This window comes from Anas platyrhynchos, chromosome W, assembly GCF_047663525.1.
Source record: "Anas platyrhynchos isolate ZD024472 breed Pekin duck chromosome W, IASCAAS_PekinDuck_T2T, whole genome shotgun sequence".
Classification (NCBI taxonomy): domain Eukaryota; kingdom Metazoa; phylum Chordata; class Aves; order Anseriformes; family Anatidae; genus Anas; species Anas platyrhynchos.
Window position 1 is genome coordinate 14,282,101 of NC_092620.1, and position 26,063 is coordinate 14,308,163.

Here is a 26,063-nt window from a genome sequence, read left to right on the forward strand (position 1 = left end):
TCTTTATTTTAAAAACAAAAATAAATACATATAGATGCATGCTTCACAAAAGTAACCTATTCTTAGAGGACAACAATGCAGAAGAATGCTTCTGAATGATCCACAATGCAAATAATAAACAATGCTGAATGGGGCTGGTGCCCTGGTGACAAAGGATATGGAGAAGGAAGAGTTGCTGAATGCCTTTTGTGCTTCAATCTTCACTGCTAAGATCAGCCTTCAGGAGTCTCAGACCCTGGAGACAAGAGAGGAAGTCTGGAGAAAGGAGGACTTTCCCTTGGTCAAAGAGGATGGGGTCAGAGATCAGATAAGCAAACCTGACATCCACAAATCCATGGGCCCCGATGGAATGCACCCATGGGTGCTGAGGGAGTTGGCTGATGTTATTGCTAGGCTGCTGTCTGTCACCTTTGAAAGGTTGTGGAGAACAGGAGAGGTGCCTGAGGACTGAAAAAAAGCTAATGTCACGCCAGTCTTCAAAAAGGGCGAGAAGGAGGACCCAGGCAACTACAGGCCAGTTAGCCTTACCTCCATCCCGGGAAAGGTGACGTAACAGCTCATCCTGGAGGTCACCTCCAATCATGTGGAGGATAAGAAGGTGATCAGGAATAGTCAGCAAGGATTCACCAAGGGGAAGTCATGTTTGTCCAATCCGCTATCCTTCTATGATTAGATGGCTAGCTGGGTAGATGAGGGGAGAGCGGTGGATGTGGTCTACCTTGACTTCAGCAAGGCTTTTGACACTGTCTCCTATAACATCCTCATAGACAAGCTCAGGAAGCACAGCCTAGGTGAGCGGACGGTGAGGTGGATTGATAATTGGCTGAATGGCAGAGCTCAGAGGATTGTGCTTACTGGTACAGTCTCATTGGAGGCTGGTAGCTAGCAGTGTCCCCCAGGGGTCAGTACTGGGTTCAGTCTTGTTCAACTTATTCATTAGCGATCTGGACAATGGAATGGAGTGCACCCTCAGAAAGTTTGCAAACGACATGAAGCTCAGAGGAGTGTCTGATACCCCAGAGGGCTGTGCTGCCATTCAGAGGGACCTCGAGAGCCTGGATGGTTGGGCTGAGAGGAACCTCATGAAGTTCAACAAGGTCAAGTGCAGGGTCTTGCACCTAGGGAGGACTAACCCCAAGCACCAGTACAGGCTGGGGGCTGGAGCAGCTCTGCAGAGAGGGACCTGGGAGTCCTGGTGGACAGCAGGCTGACCATGAGTCAGCAATGTGCCCTTGTGTCCAAGAAGGCCAACGGTATCCTGGGGTGCATTTGGAAGAGTGTTGCCAGCAGATCAAGGGAGGTGATCCTGCCCCTCTACTCAGCCTTGGTGAGGCCTCACCTGGAGTACTGTGTCCAGTTCTGGGCTCCCCAGTACAAGAGGGATATGGAGTTCCTGAAGCGAGTTCAGAGGGAGGCTATGAAGATGATTAGGGGGCTGGAGCATCTCTCACATGAGGAGAGGCTGAGAGAGCTGGGCCTGTTTAGCCTGGAAAAGAGAAGACTGAGGGGAGACCTCATTAATGTATATAAATATCTGAGGGGAGGGTGGAGCCGGTCTCTTTTCAGTTGTGCCCAGTGAGAGGACAAGAGGTAATGGGCACAAACTGAAGCACGGGAGGTTCTGGCAGAATATGAAGGGGCATTTCTTTACTGTGATGGTAACAGAGCACTGGAACAGGTTGCCCAGAGAGGTTGTGGAGTCTCCTTCTCTGGAGATATTCAAAACCTGCCTGGATGCCATCCTGCACAACGTGTTCTAGGTGATCCTGCTCAGCAGAGGGGTTGGACTAGATGATCTTCAGAGGTCCCTTCCAAACTCGGCCATTATGTGATTTTGTGATTCTGTAATAATGTTTTCCTTCATGAGTAGTTCCACTGATTTCAGCAGTGCTATTTGTGGGGTGATCATGGAGCTCAAAAGTTGGTCCTCTAATTCTATTTTGCCCTTGTGGATTTAAAGTAAGATGGCCTTTAAATGTCAGTGTATTTTCTGTTTTCATAGCTAAGTATACTTGAAAAGAGGTGAAACATTAGAAACAATTCTCAGGTTTTTCTTGCACAGACGCGTGTACATATTTACCAGGAAGCTTGACGGTCATAATGCTACAATTATTTTCATTGCTGTAAGTAATCATTCGTCTGTACAAAGTTAAGTTGTATGTAGACCTAATGTGAAGGTTGTCTTCTTTTATGCTACTTTTAGCGATCTGTCAACTATAGGTTACTGGTAGAGTATATTTTAAATGTTAATACTCTAAAGAAAACAAGAGAACATTAACAGACTGATCTGTTCACCAAGCTGCAAAATGTGTGTAAAACCTATATATGAAAGATCCCTAACAACATTGCAATGTTAAAACCTTAGATGCATGCTTCATGAAGGCAACCTATTGCTAGAAGACGATAATGCAGAAGAATATACCCTGTATTTTGTGCAGATAAGTTTGTTTTTAAATGGTCGTTTTCAAGATGTGTTATATTTTCTGCTTTGACCTGTCAAATTTTGTGCAAAGATGACTTAAGAACTGATTGTGATGTTTGGATTCTTTTCAAATATATTCTTCTACAGAAACAAACATTTAAAGTGTATAATATTTTTTTGATAAAAGCTACTATGTAAAAAATACCATTTCCCTAACAGGATAAAATACTATTTATCTTTTATTTACCAAAACTTGGATTTCAGTATATTTATTTCCATATACTGACACACTCCTGCTTAGGTAGTAAGAAGAGTAAAAAGTGATTATGATGCATTAGAATTGCAAAAATAAGACCTTACTTCAAAAAGACTTCATGCCCTGTGATCTCAGTGAATGTATGTTTTATTTCATTTTTCCAATTTTTAGTACCATTATCAGACATCATTTTAATTTTATTTCAAAACAAAACCAACATCCTTTCTATTATTATCTTTTCAACACATAATGACACAGGATTTTGTCATGATTTTGTGATTTAAGTGCTACCTTAAAAAAAAAAAAAGTCTTCATCTGTGAAACACATTCATAGATTCAGAGATATTATAGGCAAAAAAAGTACCTATTTTTAGCAATTATTCTTATTATGTTGTTTGGTACTTTATTCACTGGTCAGAAGCTTACTGTTACAGAATTCTAGGGTTTGGAAGGGACCTCCAGAGATCATCGGTCCAACCCCCCTGACAAAGCAGGTTCCCTAGAGCAAGTTGCCCAGGTAGGCGTCCAGATGGGTCTTGAATGTCTCCAGAGAAGGGAACTCCACAAACTCTCTGGGCAGCCTTTTCCAGTGCTCCGTCACCCTCACCGTGAAGAAATTCTTTCGCATGCCAGTGCGGAACTTCCTGTGCTCAGTTTTTTGGCTATTGCCTCTTGTCCTATCCCCACAAACCACTGAAAAGAGGTTGGCCAAATCCCTCTGTCTCCCACACCTCAGGTATTTATACACATTGATGAGATCACCCCCCCGACTTCTTTTCTCCAGGCTGAACAGACCCAGGTCTCTCAGCCTTTCCTCATAAGGAAGATGCTCCAGGCCCCGTATCATCTTTGTGGCCCTCCGCTGGACTCTTTCCAGGAGATCCCTGTCTTTCTTGTACTGGGGAGCCCAGAACTGGACACAATACTCCAGGCGAGGACTGACCAGGGCAGAGTAGAGGGGGAGGATCACCTCCCTCGACCTGCTGGCTACGCTCCTTTTAATGCATGCCAGGATCCCATTGGCCCTCTTGGCCACCAGGGCACACTGCTGGCTCATGGTCAACCTGTCGTCCACCAGGACCCGCAGGTCCTTCTCCGCAGAGCTCCTCTCCAGCAGGTCATCCCCCAGCCTGTACTGATACTTCGGGTTGTTCCTTCCCAGGTGCAAGACTCTACACTTGCTCTTGTTAAATCTCATTTGGTTTCTTCCTACCCATCTCTCTAGCCTGTCCAGGTCTCGCTGAATGGCAGCACAGCCTTCTGGCGTGTCAGCCACTCCTCCCAGCTTTGTGTCTTCAGCGTACTTGCTGAGGGCAGACACTATTCTGTGTTGTGTCTGTCTGGGATGGAGTCACCTTTCCCTGCAGCAGCCCACACAACCAGAAGGCAATGAAGCCAAGCAGCTGGGATCCCTCTCTAGAGAAAGGCTCATTGATAGAGTAATTGGGAGAGAGGCACAAGTTCTCAGCCTCTGGAGGCGACTCCAAGCAGCTGTGAACGAAAGGTATCCCCACAAGGAAAATACTGTATATCAAGTAGGCAAGTGGACCACTATGGATAAAGGTCTCCAGCACCTACAGGAATTAGCTGTGCTGGAGATGATTTATAGTGATTTGAACAATGCCCAGACACCTAAAGACCCTGACGAAGTCCAATGCACAGCATCCACGTGGCAGAAGTTTGTACGGGCTGCACCCTCATCACATGCCAGCACACTGGCAGCAATGGATTGGGAGGAGAGGATGGGGCCAACTGTGGATAATGTGTCCAACCAGCTTCATAAATATGAAGAAAATCACTCTGCCCCAGTATGGGCCTGCATTTCAGCTGTGGAGAGACTGTCCCAACGGTTAGAAGAACACATAACTTCCCCCTCACCTAGATGGAAGAATCTTTCAGCCATCAAGTGCCAGCATTCTCCTGCTCAAGCAAGGGAGAATCCGGGACGCCCACCGTGGGGTACCTTGTGGTTTTATTTACGTGACCACGGGGAAGATATGAGGAAGTGGGACGGTGAACCGACCTCAGCCCTAGCTGCTCGGGTACGTGAGCTGCGGAAAGATACAGCAGCAAGTAAAGGGGCCCCTAGGAGGATTGCTGCCCCAGTTTCTGTTGGGCAGTCCCCCAGAGGCAGTAGAAGGGCTAGTATTCCTCCTGACCCTGACAAAGACCTCTGCTTCACATTGTAGTGGGTTTACGTGGCAAGGTTTTGGTAGCAGGGGGGCCGAATTTCAGTGGGCAAAGTTCCTCCTTCTCCCTCTCTAATAATAGCTGCTGCTACAGACCGTATCCATAACTGCGCTTGGATGCAGCTCAAGGCAAGGGAGGTATTATTGCCTTGAGTTTTTCCAAGGGCATTTACAATTAATTGATCATTTTCCTCAATATGTCCCCAGTGGGGTAAAACGTCTGATAGAAGCCATTGATTTGCTCCTAAAGCCAATAAGGATTATTTTATTGGTTGTTCCAGTTTCCTTAGGTCATCTGTCGTAGCAGTTATTTTACTCTTTAGGACCTCAGCATCAATGCTATTTAATATACCTAATCCTATTCCCAATAACCCAGTTGCATCCCATGGCATGCACCGAGATTGTTTCAGAGAACGTCCATGTAACCATGCTAACCAGCCAGTGTAAGCTGTTCTCAAAAGGGTGGTACATTTTGAGTTGATTTTGGAGATATTAATGTGCAGCGCTAACTCTACCCTTTTTAGGGACCAACTAGGGTTAAAGAGAATTTGTTGTTGTCCCACATTTTTAATTATGTAAGGACCAGGGTTGAAGATGGAAGGAGTTAGACCAATGGGAGGCCGAGTTGGTTCATTTTCAAGTATCTGCGGGGACAGAGGCTTCTTACCCTTTGCAGTTGATGATGTTTCTGTATTAATCATAAATTCAAATAGCAATTCTGTGCCTCCGTAACCCCAAAGACAAACATTATATGTTTGGTGAAAGTAAAATTGTACCAGCAATCAAAATTCGGTTCAGTTATTTTGTTACAGTCGGTACTATAATTTTGTGGTCTGTTAGAATCAGCATAAACTGTCTTAATTTCAGTCGGCCAATTATAAGTGGATCCATTAGTTATTCGGCAACCAATTTGTATTGTCTGGCCAGACGTGGCTTGAAGTTCAGCCATTCTTAGACAATCATTCCAACTCCATTCATCTTTTGAAAATATTTTACTCCTACGTAAAACTAAAGTAGAGAGATTTAGGTCCTTTTTGTTTTGAGATGTTCCAGTGATTGTGCTATACTGTGACAATACATGGTTAGATGCCATGGTGAAACACCTCAGCTCCATGCACAACCACAGTAGCTAAGTTTCCTTTAAGGTCTGTAATTGCATCAAGGTCAGGGTAAAGCACAGCATTATTAATCCAATCTGTTGATTTGTCATCTTCCAACTGTCCAAATACAGTTTAGTCAGGGTTCCTGTGAACACAAAAGAAAATAAAATATGCTCGGTTGTACTCAACTGGCAGGGTTAGAAAGAGGGTGAAATAGCAATCTTTGATTTCCCATGCATAGAAATATTTGGGAGTAGTTAGCACCATTGCTACTGTTAGATACTCAGAAGGCTTTGTAGTGGGTTTACGTGGCAAGGTTTTGGTAGCAGGGGGCCATAGGGGTGGTTTCTGTGAGAAGGATCTAGAAGCTGCCCCATGTTTGGTAAGGGCCACACTGCTGGACAGAGCCAGGACAATAAGCGATGTTGTTTTTCGCCTCTGTGAGAGCATATTTAAGACAGGAAAAAAACGTTGCGCCACACAGCAGCTGGGAGAGTGAGAGGGGTGAGGAACAGCCTTGCAGGCGCCAAGGTCAGTGCAGAAGGAGGGGGAGAGGTGCTCCAGGCGCCGGAGCAGAAGTCCCCTGCAGCCTGTGTTGAGGACCATGGTGAAGCAGGCTGTCCCCCTGCAGCCCATGGAGTACCACGGTGGAGCAGGGCTCCACGCTGCAGCCCGTGGAGGAGACCACGGTGGAGCAGGTGGCCCTGCACTGACGGAGGCTGTGGCCTGTGGAAGACCCCTGCTGGAGCAGATTCCGGGCTGGACCTGTAGCCCGTGGAGAGGAGACCATGCAGGAGCAGGTGACCTGGCAGGAGCTGCTGCCCGTAGGGGACCCAGGTTGGAGCAGTTTTCTCCTGAGGGATGGACCCCGTGGTACGGACCCATATCTGGAGCAGTTCTGGAAGAGCTGCTGCCTGTGGGAAGCCTGCACAGGATCAGTTCATCAAGGACTGCATCCCGTGGGAGGGACCCCACAGCACAGGGGACAAGCGGCACAGAAGAAGCGCTATAGACTGACCATAACCCCCATTCCCCTGTTCCCCTGCACCGCTCGGAGGGAGGAGGTGGAAGAGCATGGAAGGGGGGGAAGGCGCTTTTGGTTTCTTTCCTTTGTTTCTCACTTCTCTCGCTTGTTAGTAATAAGCAATAAATCTTACTGTCTCCCTATGCCGAGTCTGTTTTGCCCGTTACGATAATTACTGTGTGATCTCCTTGTCCTTATCTCAACCTTTGAGCCCTTTTCACATATTTTCTCCCCATTCCTCTTTGAGGAGGGGGAGTGAGAGAGCAGTTGTGGTGGAACTCAGCTGCCCACTTGAGCGGAACCACCACAGGCTTTCACTATCTCTGCCATGTTTGGAACTGCGGCAGTCAAAGGTGTAGTGTTAGCATTCAACTGTCTGTAATCCACTGTAAAAGGCCATTGCCTGGCTGGTTTCTTTACCGGCCACACCGGTGAACTGTAAGGTGAATGGGTCCTTTTAATAATGCCTCTTTCTTCCAATTCTGTTACCACCCCGGCAATTCCCATAAGTGCTGCTGCTGACAATAGATATTGCCAAACATTAATGATTTTAGCGGGGGATAAGGGTATGGATGTTTGTAACAGACTCCATCTCACTGTGCCTGAATCCCTTTGATGTGTCATGAAACTCCACACAGTTCCATCAGGGAGTTTCCACATACGACCATGCAGTATGTCAAATCTTAAAATATTAGCATATGCAGCACCAACTAATACTTCTATCCTGGTTAATTTTTGTTCCTCTGGAAACCAGAGTGAAATTTTTGCAGTGGGGCATTGTTTTTCCACACCATCGATTCCTGTGAATTTAACCCTGCGTCAACCAGGTGTTATGCTCAGGGTTTGTGCTGTCTTATGTGTAATTACTGACATTTCGGTCCTGGTGTCAATAAGGAAATTTACCAATATTTTGGGGGGTTCAACAGGAATGGCAATGATAGGGTCAGAGTGTTCATTAGAGAGCCATTGAATTGCTAATACCCACCGAGCAGGGTGGCTCACTGCCCTTCCCGGGGATAGGAGTTTTTTTGCTGACACCACAACTCACCTCGTTCCCTATTAGGTTTGAACCTCTCTTTGAATTTCGGGTATCTGGGATTTTGAGTGTGGATTTGGCAGACTCACCGAGAGTGGTCTTGGGACTTAATACTGGATGAACTAATCCAGCCCATTTGACGTCCGTACTTATCTATGTCTTGTACCAATTCACTCCAGGTGGGAATGGGGGAGTTCAGATTTCGCCTACGACCACTATCATCATCCCTACAAGCAGCTAGTATGTGATCCTGGGTATTTTCTACAAACATCTTAAGACAATCAGGGAGTCCACGGATGAGAGGGGTTAATCGAACCGGGTCAATAGGAGCTAACATCAGGGATTTCCTGAATTCATCTCTTTCATATATCGCCTGAATGCAGGCTGCTTTCTGTACTGCTACAGCCAGGTCAGAATAGCTCGTGGCTCTAATTTCCAGGGGTTCCCCTATCTCCCGGGGATCTATACCACCTGCCCAGTATGCTGCCCATGCAGTTACAGAGTAATTATGGTCTCCTGGTGTGGCAGTTGAAAATACTCCAGGTCTCCAATAGCCTCCTGCCCCTTCCTCACTCAACATAATTCATTCTCCTCCTTCAAGAGAAACTCGCCACACATACTCAACTTCCAATTCCCCTGACCGCCTTGAGAACTTCTCCTGTATTTTAACCAACTCTGCCAGTGACCACGGAATCGTTCGCACAGTAGTGCGGATTTCATCATCATCATCAACACTAGTCTCAGTCTTAACCAATTTTCAGACACTGGCACATTATATGTGTTATGGGTTCTCCTCCTGCCCTTCCCCCTACAGTCAAAGACTTGGTCTCTGCTGCCTTTCACAGAAAAGCACAAACTAAGGAAACATAGTAATAGTGCCCTGTAAATTAAGTTGATGTACTTGATGCAGAAAAAAAAAACAAAAACAAAAAAAAACCACACTACAAGCTTACAAAACACATTGAACAAGAAACTCAGGACCTGCACTACATCTATTGTGAATTTAAGAGATCTGGAAGGTGATTATTCTATTCTAAGCAATACACAGCCTTCATCTTCTTTGTTAAGATTATTCAGTCGTTCTTTGTTAAAGCCACAGTACTTGTCAAAAACTAAAAATGTATTTCAACAAAATAACAACCTGTCGTGGTTTAACCCGGCCGGCAGCTAAACACCACGCAGCCGTTCGCTCACCCTCCCCCCTCCCTCTCTGGGACGGGGGAGAGAAATGGAAAGTGAAGCCCGTGAGTTGAGATAAAGACAGTTTAATAAGACAGGAAAATAATAATAACAAAAATAATAATAACAATAATAATAATAATGATACAATGGTGATAATAGGAAAGTAATAATAATATGTACAAACAAGTGATGCAGAATGCAATTGCTCACCACTCGCTGACCGATGCCCAGCCTAACCCCGAGCAGTCCGGCCCCCTCCCCCCGGCTAGCCACCCCTATATATTGTTTAGCATGACGTCAGATGGACCCCTTTGGCTAGTTTGGGTCACCTGTCCCGGGTCTGTCCCCTCCCAGCTCTTACTGCACCCCCAGCCTGCCCGTTGGCAGGGCAGAGCAAAAGGCTGAGATGTCCTTGGCTTAGTATAAGCACTGCTCTGCAACAATTAAAGCATCGGGGTGTTATCAGCACTCTTCTCATCCTAAGCCAAAACACAGCATTCCACCAGCTACTAGGAAGAAAATTAATTCTGTTCTAACTGAAACCAGGACACAACAACATAAAGACAAATCATACCAAAAAAGGACATAGTTAGGGGCTTGGCTTTATTTTGCATCTTTGAAATTGCAATATTTTTAAAATATACTAGTATTAAAAGATAATTTGGACCTATTAATATTAATTTACCATTGATAAGATGTTACATAACTAAAATATATAGTAATGTTAGCATTTTATGATTGGCATGTACCATGTTTAATGTGAGAGACTTAAGCACTGTTGTATCTTGAAAACATTGTTAAAGTAAACATTTCATTTTTCCCTTTACTTGAAGCTACAAATCTTTTTTTTTCCTCTTTTTTTCATAAGAAGTACTTGAATCAAACATGAACTATTGATGAAATTTTAACTGATTCTTTGACTCTACTTCCAATATAGACAGAAATAGGATGCAGAGACATAGCATATTTAAGCTATTAGACATGCAGAAATGTTGTTATACTTTATTGTGTCTGCCTGTCCCCACCTCCTTTTCTATCCCTCCTCACCTCTCCCTTCCTCCTCTCTCTTTCACATATACACGGATGCACACAAACATGCGCTCACTCTCTCCCCTTTCTATGCAGAGCTGACAATATTGCATCTCACCAATATCTGATGTTATGGTTTAGAAGAATAGAAGTGTACTGGTAAAATGCATAATTTTAGCATTTCTACTTCTTGATATCTGTGGATTTATTTACAAATCCTTGAGTTCTGCTTTTTTCCTGTTTCTATGTTGCTAACATGCCTATATTGTTGTGGGCAAATAAGAATCAAAATTTAACTGGCAAATATCCAAATAAGATATTATAAGATATCCATAATTTAGCTTTTTTTTTTTTTAAAAAAGAGACAATTTAAAGAGGTTTATGGAATTATGGATATATGAAGAGTATTTTGACTTTTGTTTTCTTAGTACTTCAACTACTTGGGTCTGTTTATGTAAAATGGCTGTAATAAACTAAATGTACATACACATAGGAATACGACATTCTGTACACATTGGAATGACGAAGTTCATAAATCCTTTTCAGTTGTGTTAATTAACACCCATAATCTGACATTGGCAGTATCAAGATATTGCAGAAAAGTGTTAAAATGCTAAAGTTATTCATTTTAGTTTTTCTTTTGGTAGCAAATAAAAAATGGATTTAACTAGTTCAAAGGAAGTAATTCATTCTTAGATAATTTTCAAAATTTAAGAAAGCATTTCAATAGCACATTTTACAATTGCCAAATGGACATTTCTATCTTGTAAACAGAAGGATATAGAATATTTAATCAATGATTTATTTTTTAAATATTTATAGACAAAGGCTTGATTCTGCAAGTTCTGGCACACAAATAACTATATTTACCTGAGTAAACCTCTTAATATCAATGGGTTATTCATATGAGTAGTTTCTTACATGTATAAGTTAATTTACTTAATATGGCACCAAAACTAAAAAAAATAAATTCAATATGCGTTCCATTTACTATTTCACTGTATTTTTCTTTTTTTTTTTTTTTCGAGGTTCACTTGTGAACAAATATTTGACAATTAATTATTTTCCAAGAGTTGATATTATTTAGTTGCACCAGGCTACAACAATAAAAAACACACTATACGTAGTGTATGCTATCTACTTTTTTTCCTTTTTTATTTTGAAGTCACAAGATATTCCTCATAAATTCAGTATAAGTAAACTGCTGCTGTATTTAACATCAACATGCACTCTATATTATTAAAAGTGAATAATATTTTTCAAAAATAGAGTTAATTTGCAGATAGAAGCCCTAACTTCTAATCAAAAGGTGGTGTTATTTTCTTAACAGTTTGTCTGGGTGCTTTTGACCAATAATCTTGTGTGAAACACTGTCCACCCCTGTAAAATTCACTATAAAAGTTGGGCTATTCGGGCAATAAAATGGTGAAGCATGATCTGACTCAGCTGGTGTCTGTCGTGCTTCGCAACAGTTGTGGGCAAATAAGAATCAAAATTTAACTGGCAAATATCCAAATAAGATATTATAAGATATCCATAATTTAGCTTTTTTTTTTTTTTTAAAAAGAGACAATTTAAAGAGGTTTATGGAATTATGGATATATGAAGAGTATTTTGACTTTTGTTTTCTTAGTACTTCAACTACTTGGGTCTGTTTATGTAAAATGGCTGTAATAAACTAAATGTACATACACATAGGAATACGACATTCTGTACACATTGGAATGACGAAGTTCATAAATCCTTTTCAGTTGTGTTAATTAACACCCATAATCTGACATTGGCAGTATCAAGATATTGCAGAAAAGTGTTAAAATGCTAAAGTTATTCATTTTAGTTTTTCTTTTGGTAGCAAATAAAAAATGGATTTAACTAGTTCAAAGGAAGTAATTCATTCTTAGATAATTTTCAAATTTTAAGAAAGCATTTCAATAGCACATTTTACAATTGCCAAATGGACATTTCTATCTTGTAAACAGAAGGATATAGAATATTTAATCAATGATTTATTTTTTAAATATTTATAGACAAAGGCTTGATTCTGCAAGTTCTGGCACACAAATAACTATATTTACCTGAGTAAACCTCTTAATATCAATGGGTTATTCATATGAGTAGTTTCTTACATGTATAAGTTAATTTACTTAATATGGCACCAAAACTAAAAAAAATAAATTCAATATGCGTTCCATTTACTATTTCACTGTATTTTTCTTTTTTTTTTTTTTTCGAGGTTCACTTGTGAACAAATATTTGACAATTAATTATTTTCCAAGAGTTGATATTATTTAGTTGCACCAGGCTACAACAATAAAAAACACACTATACGTAGTGTATGCTATCTACTTTTTTTCCTTTTTTATTTTGAAGTCACAAGATATTCCTCATAAATTCAGTATAAGTAAACTGCTGCTGTATTTAACATCAACATGCACTCTATATTATTAAAAGTGAATAATATTTTTCAAAAATAGAGTTAATTTGCAGATAGAAGCAAAAAAATCATTTCAAGATTATTTTGTCTGAGATTTGGATTTTTTTCTGTAAATCAGCACAGTGTTTTCACTGCCTCAGTAGTAAAGCAATTCAGAGTGGAGGATATCTTTAGACGGCATTCATTTAAGGGGGAAAGGAAGGGAGGTAAAATATGCATGTAGTATTTGTAATTCATATTGTTGCTCTGCTTCTATTTTACTCTAAGCTTACATAATGGCTGAGATATGGAGAGCTGGCATCCACACAGTGCAGCAGGAAAAAAACATCCTAATTAAAAATACAGATAATGGGGTTTCTTCCTCTCCTCTATGTTCTTCACTAATTATTACCATGCTTCTTTATTTTAAAAACAAAAATAAATACATATAGATGCATGCTTCACAAAAGTAACCTATTCTTAGAGGACAACAATGCAGAAGAATGCTTCTGAATGATCCACAATGCAAATAATAAACAATGCTGAATGGGGCTGGTGCCCTGGTGACAAAGGATATGGAGAAGGAAGAGTTGCTGAATGCCTTTTGTGCTTCAATCTTCACTGCTAAGATCAGCCTTCAGGAGTCTCAGACCCTGGAGACAAGAGAGGAAGTCTGGAGAAAGGAGGACTTTCCCTTGGTCAAAGAGGATGGGGTCAGAGATCAGATAAGCAAACCTGACATCCACAAATCCATGGGCCCCGATGGAATGCACCCATGGGTGCTGAGGGAGTTGGCTGATGTTATTGCTAGGCTGCTGTCTGTCACCTTTGAAAGGTTGTGGAGAACAGGAGAGGTGCCTGAGGACTGAAAAAAAGCTAATGTCACGCCAGTCTTCAAAAAGGGCGAGAAGGAGGACCCAGGCAACTACAGGCCAGTTAGCCTTACCTCCATCCCGGGAAAGGTGACGTAACAGCTCATCCTGGAGGTCACCTCCAATCATGTGGAGGATAAGAAGGTGATCAGGAATAGTCAGCAAGGATTCACCAAGGGGAAGTCATGTTTGTCCAATCCGCTATCCTTCTACGATTAGATGGCTAGCTGGGTAGATGAGGGGAGAGCGGTGGATGTGGTCTACCTTGACTTCAGCAAGGCTTTTGACACTGTCTCCTATAACATCCTCATAGACAAGCTCAGGAAGCACAGCCTAGGTGAGCGGACGGTGAGGTGGATTGATAATTGGCTGAATGGCAGAGCTCAGAGGATTGTGCTTACTGGTACAGTCTCATTGGAGGCTGGTAGCTAGCAGTGTCCCCCAGGGGTCAGTACTGGGTTCAGTCTTGTTCAACTTATTCATTAGCGATCTGGACAATGGAATGGAGTGCACCCTCAGAAAGTTTGCAAACGACATGAAGCTCAGAGGAGTGTCTGATACCCCAGAGGGCTGTGCTGCCATTCAGAGGGACCTCGAGAGCCTGGATGGTTGGGCTGAGAGGAACCTCATGAAGTTCAACAAGGTCAAGTGCAGGGTCTTGCACCTAGGGAGGACTAACCCCAAGCACCAGTACAGGCTGGGGGCTGGAGCAGCTCTGCAGAGAGGGACCTGGGAGTCCTGGTGGACAGCAGGCTGACCATGAGTCAGCAATGTGCCCTTGTGTCCAAGAAGGCCAACGGTATCCTGGGGTGCATTTGGAAGAGTGTTGCCAGCAGATCAAGGGAGGTGATCCTGCCCCTCTACTCAGCCTTGGTGAGGCCTCACCTGGAGTACTGTGTCCAGTTCTGGGCTCCCCAGTACAAGAGGGATATGGAGTTCCTGAAGCGAGTTCAGAGGGAGGCTATGAAGATGATTAGGGGGCTGGAGCATCTCTCACATGAGGAGAGGCTGAGAGAGCTGGGCCTGTTTAGCCTGGAAAAGAGAAGACTGAGGGGAGACCTCATTAATGTATATAAATATCTGAGGGGAGGGTGGAGCCGGTCTCTTTTCAGTTGTGCCCAGTGAGAGGACAAGAGGTAATGGGCACAAACTGAAGCACGGGAGGTTCTGGCAGAATATGAAGGGGCATTTCTTTACTGTGATGGTAACAGAGCACTGGAACAGGTTGCCCAGAGAGGTTGTGGAGTCTCCTTCTCTGGAGATATTCAAAACCTGCCTGGATGCCATCCTGCACAACGTGTTCTAGGTGATCCTGCTCAGCAGAGGGGTTGGACTAGATGATCTTCAGAGGTCCCTTCCAAACTCGGCCATTATGTGATTTTGTGATTCTGTAATAATGTTTTCCTTCATGAGTAGTTCCACTGATTTCAGCAGTGCTATTTGTGGGGTGATCATGGAGCTCAAAAGTTGGTCCTCTAATTCTATTTTGCCCTTGTGGATTTAAAGTAAGATGGCCTTTAAATGTCAGTGTATTTTCTGTTTTCATAGCTAAGTATACTTGAAAAGAGGTGAAACATTAGAAACAATTCTCAGGTCTTTCTTGCACAGACGCGTGTACATATTTACCAGGAAGCTTGACGGTCATAATGCTACAATTATTTTCATTGCTGTAAGTAATCATTCGTCTGTACAAAGTTAAGTTGTATGTAGACCTAATGTGAAGGTTGTCTTCTTTTATGCTACTTTTAGCGATCTGTCAACTATAGGTTACTGGTAGAGTATATTTTAAATGTTAATACTCTAAAGAAAACAAGAGAACATTAACAGACTGATCTGTTCACCAAGCTGCAAAATGTGTGTAAAACCTATATATGAAAGATCCCTAACAACATTGCAATGTTAAAACCTTAGATGCATGCTTCATGAAGGCAACCTATTGCTAGAAGACGATAATGCAGAAGAATATACCCTGTATTTTGTGCAGATAAGTTTGTTTTTAAATGGTCGTTTTCAAGATGTGTTATATTTTCTGCTTTGACCTGTCAAATTTTGTGCAAAGATGACTTAAGAACTGATTGTGATGTTTGGATTCTTTTCAAATATATTCTTCTACAGAAACAAACATTTAAAGTGTATAATATTTTTTTGATAAAAGCTACTATGTAAAAAATACCATTTCCCTAACAGGATAAAATACTATTTATCTTTTATTTACCAAAACTTGGATTTCAGTATATTTATTTCCATATACTGACACACTCCTGCTTAGGTAGTAAGAAGAGTAAAAAGTGATTATGATGCATTAGAATTGCAAAAATAAGACCTTACTTCAAAAAGACTTCATGCCCTGTGATCTCAGTGAATGTATGTTTTATTTCATTTTTCCAATTTTTAGTACCATTATCAGACATCATTTTAATTTTATTTCAAAACAAAACCAACATCCTTTCTATTATTATCTTTTCAACACATAATGACACAGGATTTTGTCATGATTTTGTGATTTAAGTGCTACCTTAAAAAAAAAAAAAGTCTTCATCTGTGAAACACATTCATAGATTCAGAGATATTATAGGCAAAAAAAGTACCTATTTTTAGCAATTATTCTTATTATGTTGTTTGGTACTTTATTCACTGGTCAGAAGCTTACTGTTACAGAATTCTAGGGTTTGGAAGGGACCTCCAGAGATCATCGGTCCAACCCCCCTGACAAAGCAGGTTCCCTAGAGCAAGTTGCCCAGGTAGGCGTCCAGATGGGTCTTGAATGTCTCCAGAGAAGGGAACTCCACAAACTCTCTGGGCAGCCTTTTCCAGTGCTCCGTCACCCTCACCGTGAAGAAATTCTTTCGCATGCCAGTGCGGAACTTCCTGTGCTCAGTTTTTTGGCTATTGCCTCTTGTCCTATCCCCACAAACCACTGAAAAGAGGTTGGCCAAATCCCTCTGTCTCCCACACCTCAGGTATTTATACACATTGATGAGATCACCCCCCCGACTTCTTTTCTCCAGGCTGAACAGACCCAGGTCTCTCAGCCTTTCCTCATAAGGAAGATGCTCCAGGCCCCGTATCATCTTTGTGGCCCTCCGCTGGACTCTTTCCAGGAGATCCCTGTCTTTCTTGTACTGGGGAGCCCAGAACTGGACACAATACTCCAGGCGAGGACTGACCAGGGCAGAGTAGAGGGGGAGGATCACCTCCCTCGACCTGCTGGCTACGCTCCTTTTAATGCATGCCAGGATCCCATTGGCCCTCTTGGCCACCAGGGCACACTGCTGGCTCATGGTCAACCTGTCGTCCACCAGGACCCGCAGGTCCTTCTCCGCAGAGCTCCTCTCCAGCAGGTCATCCCCCAGCCTGTACTGATACTTCGGGTTGTTCCTTCCCAGGTGCAAGACTCTACACTTGCTCTTGTTAAATCTCATTTGGTTTCTTCCTACCCATCTCTCTAGCCTGTCCAGGTCTCGCTGAATGGCAGCACAGCCTTCTGGCATGTCAGCCACTCCTCCCAGCTTTGTGTCTTCAGCGTACTTGCTGAGGGCAGACACTATTCTGTGTTGTGTCTGTCTGGGATGGAGTCACCTTTCCCTGCAGCAGCCCACACAACCAGAAGGCAATGAAGCCAAGCAGCTGGGATCCCTCTCTAGAGAAAGGCTCATTGATAGAGTAATTGGGAGAGAGGCACAAGTTCTCAGCCTCTGGAGGCGACTCCAAGCAGCTGTGAACGAAAGGTATCCCCACAAGGAAAATACTGTATATCAAGTAGGCAAGTGGACCACTATGGATAAAGGTCTCCAGCACCTACAGGAATTAGCTGTGCTGGAGATGATTTATAGTGATTTGAACAATGCCCAGACACCTAAAGACCCTGATGAAGTCCAATGCACAGCATCCACGTGGCAGAAGTTTGTACGGGCTGCACCCTCATCACATGCCAGCACACTGGCAGCAATGGATTGGGAGGAGAGGATGGGGCCAACTGTGGATAATGTGTCCAACCAGCTTCATAAATATGAAGAAAATCACTCTGCCCCAGTATGGGCCTGCATTTCAGCTGTGGAGAGACTGTCCCAACGGTTAGAAGAACACATAACTTCCCCCTCACCTAGATGGAAGAATCTTTCAGCCATCAAGTGCCAGCATTCTCCTGCTCAAGCAAGGGAGAATCCGGGACGCCCACCGTGGGGTACCTTGTGGTTTTATTTACGTGACCACGGGGAAGATATGAGGAAGTGGGACAGTGAACCGACCTCAGCCCTAGCTGCTCGGGTACGTGAGCTGCGGAAAGATACAGCAGCAAGTAAAGGGGCCCCTAGGAGGATTGCTGCCCCAGTTTCTGTTGGGCAGTCCCCCAGAGGCAGTAGAAGGGCTAGTATTCCTCCTGACCCTGACAAAGACCTCTGCTTCACATTGTAGTGGGTTTACGTGGCAAGGTTTTGGTAGCAGGGGGGCCGAATTTCAGTGGGCAAAGTTCCTCCTTCTCCCTCTCTAATAATAGCTGCTGCTACAGACCGTATCCATAACTGAGCTTGGATACAGCTCAAGGCAAGGGAGGTATTATTGCCTTGAGTTTTTCCAAGGGCATTTACAATTAATTGATCATTTTCCTCAATATGTCCCCAGTGGGGTAAAACGTCTGATAGAAGCCATTGATTTGCTCCTAAAGCCAATAAGGATTATTTTATTGGTTGTTCCAGTTTCCTTAGGTCATCTGTCGTAGCAGTTATTTTACTCTTTAGGACCTCAGCATCAATGCTATTTAATATACCTAATCCTATTCCCAATAACCCAGTTGCATCCCATGGCATGCACCGAGATTGTTTCAGAGAACGTCCATGTAACCATGCTAACCAGCCAGTGTAAGCTGTTCTCAAAAGGGTGGTACATTTTGAGTTGATTTTGGAGATATTAATGTGCAGCGCTAACTCTACCCTTTTTAGGGACCAACTAGGGTTAAAGAGAATTTGTTGTTGTCCCACATTTTTAATTATGTAAGGACCAGGGTTGAAGATGGAAGGAGTTAGACCAATGGGAGGCCGAGTTGGTTCATTTTCAAGTATCTGCGGGGACAGAGGCTTCTTACCCTTTGCAGTTGATGATGTTTCTGTATTAATCATAAATTCAAATAGCAATTCTGTGCCTCCGTAACCCCAAAGACAAACATTATATGTTTGGTGAAAGTAAAATTGTACCAGCAATCAAAATTCGGTTCAGTTATTTTGTTACAGTCGGTACTATAATTTTGTGGTCTGTTAGAATCAGCATAAACTGTCTTAATTTCAGTCGGCCAATTATAAGTGGATCCATTAGTTATTCGGCAACCAATTTGTTTTGCCTGGCCAGACGTGGCTTGAAGTTCAGCCATTCTTAGACAATCATTCCAACTCCATTCATCTTTTGAAAATATTTTACTCCTACGTAAAACTAAAGTAGAGAGATTTAGGTCCTTTTTGTTTTGAGATGTTCCAGTGATTGTGCTATACTGTGACAATACATGGTTAGATGCCATGGTGAAACACCTCAGCTCCATGCACAACCACAGTAGCTAAGTTTCCTTTAAGGTCTGTAATTGCATCAAGGTCAGGGTAAAGCACAGCATTATTAATCCAAACTGTTGATTTGTCATCTTCCAACTGTCCAAATACAGTTTAGTCAGGGTTCCTGTGAACACAAAAGAAAATAAAATATGCTCGGTTGTACTCAACTGGCAGGGTTAGAAAGAGGGTGAAATAGCAATCTTTGATTTCCCATGCATAGAAATATTTGGGAGTAGTTAGCACCATTGCTACTGTTAGATACTCAGAAGGCTTTGTAGTGGGTTTACGTGGCAAGGTTTTGGTAGCAGGGGGCCATAGGGGTGGTTTCTGTGAGAAGGATCTAGAAGCTGCCCCATGTTTGGTAAGGGCCACACTGCTGGACAGAGCCAGGACAATAAGCGATGTTGTTTTTCGCCTCTGTGAGAGCATATTTAAGACAGGAAAAAAACGTTGCGCCACACAGCAGCTGGGAGAGTGAGAGGGGTGAGGAACTGCCTTGCAGGCGCCAAGGTCAGTGCAGAAGGAGGGGGAGAGGTGCTCCAGGTGCCGGAGCAGAAGTCCCCTGCAGCCTGTGTTGAGGACCATGGTGAAGCAGGCTGTCCCCCTGCAGCCCATGGAGTACCACGGTGGAGCAGGGCTCCACGCTGCAGCCCGTGGAGGAGACCACGGTGGAGCAGGTGGCCCTGCACTGACGGAGGCTGTGGCCTGTGGAAGACCCCTGCTGGAGCAGATTCCGGGCTGGACCTGTAGCCCGTGGAGAGGAGACCATGCAGGAGCAGGTGACCTGGCAGGAGCTGCTGCCCGTAGGGGACCCAGGTTGGAGCAGTTTTCTCCTGAGGGATGGACCCCGTGGTACGGACCCATATCTGGAGCAGTTCTGGAAGAGCTGCTGCCTGTGGGAAGCCTGCACAGGATCAGTTCATCAAGGACTGCATCCCGTGGGAGGGACCCCACAGCACAGGGGACAAGCGGCACAGAAGAAGCGCTATAGACTGACCATAACCCCCATTCCCCTGTTCCCCTGCACCGCTCGGAGGGAGGAGGTGGAAGAGCATGGAAGGGGGGGAAGGCGCTTTTGGTTTCTTTCCTTTGTTTCTCACTTCTCTCGCTTGTTAGTAATAAGCAATAAATCTTACTGTCTCCCTATGCCGAGTCTGTTTTGCCCGTTACGATAATTACTGTGTGATCTCCTTGTCCTTATCTCAACCTTTGAGCCCTTTTCACATATTTTCTCCCCATTCCTCTTTGAGGAGGGGGAGTGAGAGAGCAGTTGTGGTGGAACTCAGCTGCCCACTTGAGCGGAACCACCACAGGCTTTCACTATCTCTGCCATGTTTGGAACTGCGGCAGTCAAAGGTGTAGTGTTAGCATTCAACTGTCTGTAATCCACTGTAAAAGGCCATTGCCTGGCTGGTTTCTTTACCGGCCACACCGGTGAACTGTAAGGTGAATGGGTCCTTTTAATAATGCCTCTTTCTTCCAATTCTGTTACCACCCCGGCAATTCCCATAAGTGCTGCTGCTGACAATAGATATTGCCAAACATTAATGATTTTAGCGGGGGATAAGGGTATGGATGTTTGTAACAGACTCCATCTCACTGTGCCTGAATCCCTTTGATGTGTCATGAAACTCCACACAGTTCCATCAGGGAGTTTCCACATACGACCATGCAGTATGTCAAATCTTAAAATATTAGCATATGCAGCACCAACTAATACTTCTATCCTGGTTAATTTTTGTTCCTCTGGAAACCAGAGTGAAATTTTTGCAGTGGGGCATTGTTTTTCCACACCATCGATTCCTGTGAATTTAACCCTGCGTCAACCAGGTGTTATGCTCAGGGTTTGTGCTGTCTTATGTGTAATTACTGACATTTCGGTCCTGGTGTCAATAAGGAAATTTACCAATATTTTGGGGGGTTCAACAGGAATGGCAATGATAGGGTCAGAGTGTTCATTAGAGAGCCATTGAATTGCTAATACCCACCGAGCAGGGTGGCTCACTGCCCTTCCCGGGGATAGGAGTTTTTTTGCTGACACCACAACTCACCTCGTTCCCTATTAGGTTTGAACCTCTCTTTGAATTTCGGGTATCTGGGATTTTGAGTGTGGATTTGGCAGACTCACCGAGAGTGGTCTTGGGACTTAATACTGGATGAACTAATCCAGCCCATTTGACGTCCGTACTTATCTATGTCTTGTACCAATTCACTCCAGGTGGGAATGGGGGAGTTCAGATTTCGCCTACGACCACTATCATCATCCCTACAAGCAGCTAGTATGTGATCCTGGGTATTTTCTACAAACATCTTAAGACAATCAGGGAGTCCACGGATGAGAGGGGTTAATCGAACCGGGTCAATAGGAGCTAACATCAGGGATTTCCTGAATTCATCTCTTTCATATATCGCCTGAATGCAGGCTGCTTTCTGTACTGCTACAGCCAGGTCAGAATAGCTCGTGGCTCTAATTTCCAGGGGTTCCCCTATCTCCCGGGGATCTATACCACCTGCCCAGTATGCTGCCCGTGCAGTTACAGAGTAATTATGGTCTCCTGGTGTGGCAGTTGAAAATACTCCAGGTCTCCAATAGCCTCCTGCCCCTTCCTCACTCAACATAATTCATTCTCCTCCTTCAAGAGAAACTCGCCACACATACTCAACTTCCAATTCCCCTGACCGCCTTGAGAACTTCTCCTGTATTTTAACCAACTCTGCCAGTGACCACGGAATCGTTCGCACAGTAGTGCGGATTTCATCATCATCATCAACACTAGTCTCAGTCTTAACCAATTTTCAGACACTGGCACATTATATGTGTTATGGGTTCTCCTCCTGCCCTTCCCCCTACAGTCAAAGACTTGGTCTCTGCTGCCTTTCACAGAAAAGCACAAACTAAGGAAACATAGTAATAGTGCCCTGTAAATTAAGTTGATGTACTTGATGCAGAAAAAAAAAAAAAAACCAACAAAAAAAAACACATTACAAGCTTACAAAACACATTGAACAAGCCACTCAGGACCTGCACTACATCTATTGTGAATTTAAGAGATCTGGAAGGTGATTATTCTATTCTAAGCAATACACAGCCTTCATCTTCTTTGTTAAGATTATTCAGTCGTTCTTTGTTAAAGCCACAGTACTTGTCAAAAACTAAAAATGTATTTCAACAAAATAACAACCTGTCGTGGTTTAACCCGGCCGGCAGCTAAACACCACGCAGCCGTTCGCTCACCCTCCCCCCTCCCTCTCTGGGACGGGGGAGAGAAATGGAAAGTGAAGCCCGTGAGTTGAGATAAAGACAGTTTAATAAGACAGGAAAATAATAATAACAAAAATAATAATAACAATAATAATAATAATGATACAATGGTGATAATAGGAAAGTAATAATAATATGTACAAACAAGTGATGCACAATGCAATTGCTCACCACTCGCTGACCGATGCCCAGCCTAACCCCGAGCAGTCCGGCCCCCTCCCCCCGGCTAGCCACCCCTATATATTGTTTAGCATGACGTCAGATGGTATGGAATACCCCTTTGGCTAGTTTGGGTCACCTGTCCCGGGTCTGTCCCCTCCCAGCTCTTACTGCACCCCCAGCCTGCCCGTTGGCAGGGCAGAGCAAAAGGCTGAGATGTCCTTGGCTTAGTATAAGCACTGCTCTGCAACAATTAAAGCATCGGGGTGTTATCAGCACTCTTCTCATCCTAAGCCAAAACACAGCATTCCACCAGCTACTAGGAAGAAAATTAATTCTGTTCTAACTGAAACCAGGACACAACAACATAAAGACAAATCATACCAAAAAAGGACATAGTTAGGGGCTTGGCTTTATTTTGCATCTTTGAAATTGCAATATTTTTAAAATATACTAGTATTAAAAGATAATTTGGACCTATTAATATTAATTTACCATTGATAAGATGTTACATAACTAAAATATATAGTAATGTTAGCATTTTATGATTGGCATGTACCATGTTTAATGTGAGAGACTTAAGCACTGTTGTATCTTGAAAACATTGTTAAAGTAAACATTTCATTTTTCCCTTTACTTGAAGCTACAAATCTTTTTTTTTCCTCTTTTTTTCATAAGAAGTACTTGAATCAAACATGAACTATTGATGAAATTTTAACTGATTCTTTGACTCTACTTCCAATATAGACAGAAATAGGATGCAGAGACATAGCATATTTAAGCTATTAGACATGCAGAAATGTTGTTATACTTTATTGTGTCTGCCTGTCCCCACCTCCTTTTCTATCCCTCCTCACCTCTCCCTTCCTCCTCTCTCTTTCACATATACACGGATGCACACAAACATGCGCTCACTCTCTCCCCTTTCTATGCAGAGCTGACAATATTGCATCTCACCAATATCTGATGTTATGGTTTAGAAGAATAGAAGTGTACTGGTAAAATGCATAATTTTAGCATTTCTACTTCTTGATATCTGTGGATTTATTTACAAATCCTTGAGTTCTGCTTTTTTCCTGTTTCTATGTTGCTAACATGCCTATATTGTTGTGGGCAAATAAGAATCAAAATTTAACTGGCAAATATCCAAATAAGATATTATAAGATATCCATAATTTAGCTTTTTTTTTTTTTTTAAAAAAGAGACAATTTAAAGAGGTTTATGGAATTATGGATATATGAAGAGTATTTTGACTTTTGTTTTCTTAGTACTTCAACTACTTGGGTCTGTTTATGTAAAATGGCTGTAATAAACTAAATGTACATACACATAGGAATACGACATTCTGTACACATTGGAATGACGAAGTTCATAAATCCTTTTCAGTTGTGTTAATTAACACCCATAATCTGACATTGGCAGTATCAAGATATTGCAGAAAAGTGTTAAAATGCTAAAGTTATTCATTTTAGTTTTTCTTTTGGTAGCAAATAAAAAATGGATTTAACTAGTTCAAAGGAAGTAATTCATTCTTAGATAACTTTCAAATTTTAAGAAAGCATTTCAATAGCACATTTTACAATTGCCAAATGGACATTTCTATCTTGTAAACAGAAGGATATAGAATATTTAATCAATGATTTATTTTTTAAATATTTATAGACAAAGGCTTGATTCTGCAAGTTCTGGCACACAAATAACTATATTTACCTGAGTAAACCTCTTAATATCAATGGGTTATTCATATGAGTAGTTTCTTACATGTATAAGTTAATTTACTTAATATGGCACCAAAACTAAAAAAAATAAATTCAATATGCGTTCCATTTACTATTTCACTGTATTTTTCTTTTTTTTTTTTTTCGAGGTTCACTTGTGAACAAATATTTGACAATTAATTATTTTCCAAGAGTTGATATTATTTAGTTGCACCAGGCTACAACAATAAAAAACACACTATACGTAGTGTATGCTATCTACTTTTTTTTCCTTTTTTATTTTGAAGTCACAAGATATTCCTCATAAATTCAGTATAAGTAAACTGCTGCTGTATTTAACATCAACATGCACTCTATATTATTAAAAGTGAATAATATTTTTCAAAAATAGAGTTAATTTGCAGATAGAAGCAAAAAAATCATTTCAAGATTATTTTGTCTGAGATTTGGATTTTTTTCTGTAAATCAGCACAGTGTTTTCACTGCCTCAGTAGTAAAGCAATTCAGAGTGGAGGATATCTTTAGACGGCATTCATTTAAGGGGGAAAGGAAGGGAGGTAAAATATGCATGTAGTATTTGTAATTCATATTGTTGCTCTGCTTCTATTTTACTCTAAGCTTACATAATGGCTGAGATATGGAGAGCTGGCATCCACACAGTGCAGCAGGAAAAAAACATCCTAATTAAAAATACAGATAATGGGGTTTCTTCCTCTCCTCTATGTTCTTCACTAATTATTACCATGCTTCTTTATTTTAAAAACAAAAATAAATACATATAGATGCATGCTTCACAAAAGTAACCTATTCTTAGAGGACAACAATGCAGAAGAATGCTTCTGAATGATCCACAATGCAAATAATAAACAATGCTGAATGGGGCTGGTGCCCTGGTGACAAAGGATATGGAGAAGGAAGAGTTGCTGAATGCCTTTTGTGCTTCAATCTTCACTGCTAAGATCAGCCTTCAGGAGTCTCAGACCCTGGAGACAAGAGAGGAAGTCTGGAGAAAGGAGGACTTTCCCTTGGTCAAAGAGGATGGGGTCAGAGATCAGATAAGCAAACCTGACATCCACAAATCCATGGGCCCCGATGGAATGCACCCATGGGTGCTGAGGGAGTTGGCTGATGTTATTGCTAGGCTGCTGTCTGTCACCTTTGAAAGGTTGTGGAGAACAGGAGAGGTGCCTGAGGACTGAAAAAAAGCTAATGTCACGCCAGTCTTCAAAAAGGGCGAGAAGGAGGACCCAGGCAACTACAGGCCAGTTAGCCTTACCTCCATCCCGGGAAAGGTGACGTAACAGCTCATCCTGGAGGTCACCTCCAATCATGTGGAGGATAAGAAGGTGATCAGGAATAGTCAGCAAGGATTCACCAAGGGGAAGTCATGTTTGTCCAATCCGCTATCCTTCTATGATTAGATGGCTAGCTGGGTAGATGAGGGGAGAGCGGTGGATGTGGTCTACCTTGACTTCAGCAAGGCTTTTGACACTGTCTCCTATAACATCCTCATAGACAAGCTCAGGAAGCACAGCCTAGGTGAGCGGACGGTGAGGTGGATTGATAATTGGCTGAATGGCAGAGCTCAGAGGATTGTGCTTACTGGTACAGTCTCATTGGAGGCTGGTAGCTAGCAGTGTCCCCCAGGGGTCAGTACTGGGTTCAGTCTTGTTCAACTTATTCATTAGCGATCTGGACAATGGAATGGAGTGCACCCTCAGAAAGTTTGCAAACGACATGAAGCTCAGAGGAGTGTCTGATACCCCAGAGGGCTGTGCTGCCATTCAGAGGGACCTCGAGAGCCTGGATGGTTGGGCTGAGAGGAACCTCATGAAGTTCAACAAGGTCAAGTGCAGGGTCTTGCAC